At 42.3% G+C, this 7,694-nt stretch overlaps 1 protein-coding gene across 1 annotated transcript in view; it reads left to right on the forward strand.

Moving 5' to 3' along the window:
- Nucleotides 1-487: 487 nt before the first annotated feature.
- The window catches only part of LOC109915327 (SH2B adapter protein 2), a 125,375-nt gene continuing 118,168 nt past the window's right edge, over nucleotides 488-7,694 (forward strand). The window contains exon 1 of the mRNA XM_048612402.1: nucleotides 488-1,177. The gene's annotated coding sequence lies outside the window, so the exon portion shown is untranslated. The remainder of the gene's footprint in view (nucleotides 1,178-7,694) is intronic.

A 7,694-nucleotide genomic window follows, 5' to 3' on the forward strand; every position in this document is an offset into this window, starting at 1 on the left:
GAAAGGCATTTGTAACATTGAAGAACCAGCCACTGAGCTGGCAAGATTTGTGGTCTTGCGAGGGCAATTCTGGTCCAGACTTTTTTTATTCAACCTGTTCAGGAATGTTATGACTCACCTCTGGAGCAGGTGAGATGTGTACCCAGACCTCCTGGCTCAGAGGTAAGGACACTACCACTGTGCCACAAGAACCCATTCAATTCTGATCCATATTCAGGCAGGTGACCTCACTTGACCTGGCATTTTTCCTCACTCCTATTATTGGTCGCCCTGAAGCTAATTAGAAAGGAAACATTCTCCACTGCCTGATTGGATGAGTCTGATTGAGTTCTATCTTTTTCAAAAAAAAACTTGCCCAGTTCCCAATTGTTTTTATTAAAGTGTTTAGGAAATATTCAAAAGAAAGGGAAAGGAACTATAAAAGTTGATAAACAACAATCCCGGTGGAAGGGTAATCCGAATTTCCATGAATCCTCGCTCCTTTCCGGATTTCTTGGGATCATAGCCAGGAACAACTGGGCGGCAGGACCTCCTTGGCTGAGCCAGATATCTAATCACCAGGAATACAGGGGAATCTGGAAGCCTGCCTATTGAAACATCAGGGAATTCTACCCCCAATATCAGGAATCTGACATGAGTCCCACTTGGTGACTCTTTACAAGCTGGTTAATGGATTGTATCGATTTACTAAAGGCTTGGACACTGAGGATGGCTTTCTACCATGACCAATACATCAATAGGTCGGTCTCAGGAGATGGGAATCATCAGAGAACTGGCTCCATACGAACTGCTTTGGTAACCCAGACATAGATTGGGAATCGGCTGGGGAGACGTTTATAATGACATCTGAGGTGAACACTACTCACTGGCCCTTAGCATTTTGCAAGTACTTTTTGTTTCAAATTAAACTTTTTTTTGTCAGTTGCCCCCGAATTCCTCAGCTGTGATATCATTAAGGAGGCAGCTGTTTCGTGCTAAGTGAGTGAGAGAGAGAGAGAAACACCCGCCCCCAAAAGCCTAGACTGGCCAATATTTACATCCCAGCAGTGCGCAGGACCGAACTGAAACTGACAGGGACATCGTACAGGAAATTAACCAGCCCCAGTCATCGCTGGGACAAAAACAGCTGGCAGGAGCGGGAGGCCAGCAGTGCAAACATCTGGAACCTGCTCTGGGCGTGAGTAAACATAGATCGAGCAGCGTCGTGACACCATTATTTTATTGTAAAGAGGCGAGATAGCGGAAAAGGCTATGATGTCTCAGTAGTCATAGTTACAATGTGGGAGAGCTGCCTACCTCCATCTGTGATGCAGTTCCACCTTGACAGGGATGGACGGGAGGGGAAAAGCGTGGGATATTGTAACAATGTGTGGTGAGTTACCTCTTTAAACTGTGTGCGGACTGAAGTTCTGTGAGGCTGGGATTCGCCCTTAACCGCAGGTCACACAGGATTAACCCCAGATTGAATTACTTCCCCTTCCTCGCCCCCCCGCCGCCTCCTCATAGACATTAAGAATCAGTAGAAGACAGGAACCGATCAACATTGAGGTTATTGTTCTCCTGAAACAAGATTAACTGCATTCAAAACGAAATATTCCAAACATGCAGGAAACATCTTCATGGATTTGTAGAATTAAGAATGGTTTTACGATAATTGTTGAAATGGACCCAAGTGCTGATTACGGATGTATTTGTGGCTGTACCCTTGGTTAAATTCTTCACTATTTCTGCCTGCTAATTTTCTGTTTTGTTTTTATTGAACTCTTGAATCACACGAGGTGATAGTTTTTGGAGGGTGGCTGGTCATGTTAATGGATAATTTTACATTCCTAACAAAGAACAATGACTTCACCATCTCCTTCAAACCTCTATTTGCACCAACAATATCCACAGCACATCCTTTCTAACTTTGTGTGGGTGTGAGACAGTTTTATAAATCCTGATCTATTTGTATTGATAGGAATCTCCTCTTGTGCATTGGATGTTGAAAATGTACAAAAAGATCTTTCAATTGCCCTTTCCTTGCCTCTTCCTTTTACCCACTCCCTATCTATTTCTTTGACATGCACTCTCTCTATGCCCCTCATCCTATCTATAATCTGTGTTTACTGTATAACTCCCCCTTTGTGTAACTTCTGTCTTTTTTTCTCTTTATTTCTCTCTCTGCAACTTTCTTCTACATCCTTGTGGATAGGCACACAAAATGTGGGTGGATGGAAAGAGCTGGAAGTTAAGCTATAATTGTATAAAGATCTATTGTACTGCATTTAATTCTGATTTCTGTATCTCGGGAAGGATATATTGGCCTTGGAGAGGATGAGACCGATTTCAATAAAATGATTCGATGCTAAAAGGACAAATTGAGTAAATTAACCTTATATTCCTTTGATGAACGAATATTAAACAGTGATCTATTTGTATGGATTTGAAACAATTTTTAAAGGATTTGATTGAATAACTTCAATAGAAACCATCTATGGAGTCCATAACAAGACCTTTACAGCTGGAGCTAGACTGTTCAGTTTAGTGGAAATTTCTAACACTTTTTTTCCCAAAAGCGACTGAGGCTAGAACAATCTTCATTGATGTTGGTGGATTTTATTAGGACAGGGGATGAAGATGAGGAAGTTAGGTGGATGGAGAAAGCAGAGAGGAAGATCAGCTGTGGTCTATTTGAATGATGGGATATTTTTGAGGGGATGAATTGATATCATCCTCTTCCTATGTCCTTCTGCCCCTTTTAAATCTGTGCCCTCGTCTGGTTTCTGTTGGCAATCTTGGTATCAATTTTGACCCTAAAATGAGCTTCTGTCCACTGAAGCCAAACATTTCCACCTCCTGAAAAGTCATTACCAGATCAATTACAAGCTGGAGTAGGTTAATCATTCCTACCATTCAGTGTAGTCATGGCTGATCTGGTTGTCGTTACAACATCACTTTCCTTTAGCCTCTGCCCCTGTAACCCTTGACAGTGTTATCTATTAAAAGTTTGTTCAACTCAGCCTTAAAAATATTCAATGACTGATTTCTGGGGAGGAGAATTCCACAGACTCTAAATCCTCGGAGGGAGAATTTCTCTCCCCCTCTCCATCTCACATAGTGTGGAAATTAAACATTTTGGGATCCCCTCTTTTTGGAGGGGAGGAAAGAAGTTAGAAAAGGAAACATGTTGGATGCAGGTTGTACAATTGGTGCTCTTTGTTGTGACCTGTTTGAGCACGGTTACTTCTAGGCTTAACGTACTCACAATGTCCAAGTTTGGTCCTGTCTCGGCTTATCTGCTGCTGAAATCCACATCCATGCCTTTGTTATCTCTAAACCCAACTATTCCAATTCACCTCTGGCTGTTCTGTCCCGTTCTACCCCCTGTAAACTAAGATCAATCAAACCAATATCTTAATTCACATCAAATCCCTTTCACCTATTTCCCCTGCACTCACCAACTTGTTGGATTCCAAAGATCTGTGTCGATTTTGATTCTCTTCCCCCAGGGATTGATCTGTGTTGCTCCTAAACCTCTGATTCACTCACCATCTGAATGACTTTCTCTAGAATCTTTGCACTGCCATAAATCTGACAGACTCACTCATTAGTAATATCTACAACAATTCAGTCTCCTCTTGAATTCTGATCTTAAATCCCCATGGTCGTGTCTCTCCACAAAACTGTAGAAATCGTTTAAAGATATTGTCTGTGGATTTCTCAGGTGTCTATCCTTCTGATACATTTTGTTCTAAGATTTTTAAAAGCTATGATGTTAAAGTAACTGCCAAAAGTTTTCGATATCTTTTCAAATGTGCCTCTTGCTGCTTTTCACCCTTGGCGAGCAATACATCTTCTGCTATGCTCCCAACTGGTATACAGGAGTGTATGCACTTCATTTATTCAGTTTCTGACTTTGTACTTGGTTTCGAATTTATTCTGTAAGTAAAGAATTTCTACTCCAGAATGTCCAATTTTATTTTCTTTCTCTCCCATCTCTGAAATTAAATCTTGGTAATGCTATTCCTGATGCCATGGCTTCCTCATGTGATTAGGTATTGTATCATCTTTCTTAAAACAAAAATATTTATTTTGCAGTAATGGCAGTTCTGCCTCGCTTTGGTGTTGCACTAGAAGGTTTTCCTGTTCTTTGACACTTAAGGACTGATTAGGGGTGGCTTTGTGCATGGGAAATCATGTCTCTCAAACTTAATTCAGTTTTTTTTTTGGAGAAGTAACAAAGAGAGTTGATGAGGGCAGAGCAGTGGATGTGATCTATATGGACTTCATTAAGGCATTTTGACAAGGTTCCTCATTGTAGACTGGTTAGCTAGGTTAGATCACATGGAATACAAGGAGAACTAGCTGTTTCGATACAGAACTGGCTCGAAAGTAGAAGACAGAGGGCGGTGGGGGAGACTTACTTTTCATACTGGAGGCCTGTGACCAGTAGTGGCAACAAGGATCAGTGCTGGGTCCATTGCTTTTCGTCATTTATATAAATGATTTGAATGAGAGCATAGGAGGTATGGTTAGTAAGTTTACAGATGACACCAAAATTGGAGGTGTAGTGGACAGCAAAGAAGGTTACTTCAGAGTACAATGGGATCAGAGTACAATGGGATCTTGATTAGATGGGCCAGAGTTTAATTTAGATAAATGTGAGATGCTGCATTTTGGAAAGGTAAATCAGGGCAGGACTTGTACACTTAATGGTAAGGTCAAGGGAAGTGTTGCTGAACAGAGACATTGGAGTGCAGATTTATAGTTTCTTGAAAGTGGAGTTGCAGGTAGATAGGATAGTGAAGAAGGTGTTTGGTATACATGCCTTTATCGGTCAGTGTATTGAGTATAGGAGTTGGGAGGTCATGTTGCTGCTGTACAGGACACTGGTTAGGCCACTTTTGGAATGTTGCATGCAATTCTGGTCTCCCTGCTATGAAAAAAGATGATGCTGTGAAACTGGAAAGGGTTCAGAAAAGATTTACAGGGATGTTGCAAGGGTTGGAGGGTTTGAGCTATAGGGAGAGGCTGAATAGGCTGGGGCTATTTTCCCTGAAGTATCGGAGGCTAGGAGGTGACCTTACAGAGGTTTATAAAATCGTGAAGGACATGGATAGTGTAAATAGACAAGGTCTTTTCCCCAGGTTGGGAGAGTCCAAAATTAGACGGCATAGGTGTAAGGTGAGAGGGGACAGATTTAAAAGGGACTTAAGGGGCAATATTTTCACACAGAAGGTGGTGTGTGTTTGGAATGAGCTGCCTGAGGAAGTGGTGGAGGCTGGTACAAATACAACATTTAAAAGGCATCTGGATGGGTACATGAACGAATAAATGAATATCCTTTAATATCACGTGCATTCAATATAAAATATAGTGAAAAGTGTGTACTGTTGCTCGTACATAACTGCCATTCACATTAATTTAGAATAAAATTAAATAAAAGGAAGGGTTTAGAGGGATATGGTGTAATTGCTGGTAAATGGGACTAGATTAATTTAAGATATCTGGTCAGCATGGGCGAGTTGGACCAAAGGGTCTGTTTCAATGCTGTACATCTCTGTGACTCTAAGTGGATTATTTCTGCGTTATGCTGGCAGTAACGGGGGATTTCCAATTCCTGCCTTCAACAGCTGTAATGGTACCTCCATAAAACATCCATGTTTGACCACAATTGGTTAATTCTTAAAATTATCCGTGGCTTTTCTGCTTTAAATATCTGTGTTCATGATTTTTCCCAGGTTACGAGTTTCTCCCTTCAACATGTTAGTTCCTGTTCTTTTCCTTTTCCTTGCTGCACTTCATGGAATCTGTGCAATAGGAGTGGCGATGCTCAAATTGAACTGCAACTTGTTTTTTATATTATTGCCCTTTTCAGCCTGATTTAATGCTCCATTGAAAGCTTCTGCGTTGTTCACAGATTTTTGCTTTTACTTCATGCATTCTCTGTTCAGTCAGCACTGTTCCTACAGACCGCTGCGCTATGCTGCAGCCTGTACTTCAACCTTATAGCTGTTCATTTCCTCTGTTCCAACATGTCATTTTGTCATTTCTGAAATGCTTCCTGTCTATCATGGAAGTATTGTTCAATATTGAATGTCTTTGCCACAGGTTTTAGGGTCTATCGTCCTCAAGAATCAGCAATATCTGATTTCCTTCAAGTCTTCTGGGTTAGCAGCATATTTGTCTCATTGGGTGTGGGCATTGCTGGCTAGATTAATATTTATTACTCAACTCTCATTGGCCTTCTGAAGGTGGCAGTGAGCTGGCTTTTTAAAACTCTGTAATCCACGAGATGGTTGAGGAGGTGGGTGTCCCTCGAAAGAATTCCTGAATTTTGACCCAGTGCCAGTAAAGGAACGGAGATATGTTTTCAAGTCGGGATAGTGAGTGGCTTGGAGGGGAACTTGAGGATGGTGGTGTTCCTATGTATCTGCCCCTGTCCTTTTTAGATGTTTAGGTCATAGCTGGGAAGGTGAGTCTTGGTGAATTTCTGCAGTGAATCTTTTGGGGGATAGTACACGTAGCCACCAATGAGCATCACTTGTAGAGAGGGTGGATATTTGTGGATGTGGCATCAATCAAGCAGGCTGCTTTGTCCTGGATGGTGTCAGGCTCCTTGTGTTGTTGGAGCTGTACTCACCTAGGCAAGTGGGACAAGACTAACCAACATTTGGACAGTCGAGTCTGATTTAGGGATAAGCAGCATGAATTTGTGCATGAGAAGTCATGTCTGACAATCTCTTTTTAGAGTTTTCTGAAGAGGTAACCAAGAGGATGGATGAGGGTAGGGCAGTGGATGTTATCTATATGGACTTTTGTAAGGCATTTGTCAGGGGTCGGTACTGTGCCTTTGTTATTTACATAAATGATCTGGATGTGAATGTACAAGGCATGATTAGTAGTTATAGTTGATAGCGAGGAAGGTTATCAAAAATTACAGAGGGATCTTGATCAGATGGGGAAGTGGACTGCAAATTGGCAAATGGAATTCAATACAGATAAGTGTGAGGTGTTCCACTTTGGAAAGTCAAACCAAGGTAGGACTTATACAGTAAATGGACAGGTCCTGAGGAGTGTTGTGGAACAGAGGGACCTATGAGTACAGGTACATAGTTTGTGGAAAGTGGTGTCACAGGTAGACGGGGTGGTCACAAGTAGTGTGCTGGCCTTTATCAGTCGAGGCATTGAGAATAGGAGTTGGAACGTTAGGTTACAGTTGTAGAAGTCATTGGTGAGGCTGCTTTTGTAGTGTTGTGTCCAGTCCTGGTCACCCTGTAATAGGAAAGATGTAGTTAAACTGTAAAGTGTGCAAAGAAGATCTACAAGGATGTTGCCAGGACTAGAGATAGTAGGAACTGCAGATGCTGGAGAATCCGTTACAACAAGTTGCAGGGCTGGATGAACACAGCAGGCCGAGCAGAAAGGCTGACGTTTCGGGCCTAGACCCTTCATCAGAAAAGGGAGAGGGGAAGGGGGTTCTGAAATAAATAGGGAGAGAGTGGGAGGTGGATAGAAGATGGACAGAGGAGAGGAAACGAACAGGTTGAAGAGGCGGGGATGGAGCCAGTAAAGGTGAGTGTAGGTGGGGAGTTAGGGAGGGGATAGGTCAGTCCAGGGAGGACGGACAGGTCAAGGGGGCGGGATGAGGTTAGTCGGTAGGAGATGGGGGTGTGGCTTGAAGTGGGGGGAGGGGATAGGTGGGAGGAAGG

The sequence above is a fragment of the Rhincodon typus genome, chromosome 26 (assembly GCF_021869965.1).
Source record: "Rhincodon typus isolate 14 chromosome 26, sRhiTyp1.1, whole genome shotgun sequence".
Taxonomy (NCBI): domain Eukaryota; kingdom Metazoa; phylum Chordata; class Chondrichthyes; order Orectolobiformes; family Rhincodontidae; genus Rhincodon; species Rhincodon typus.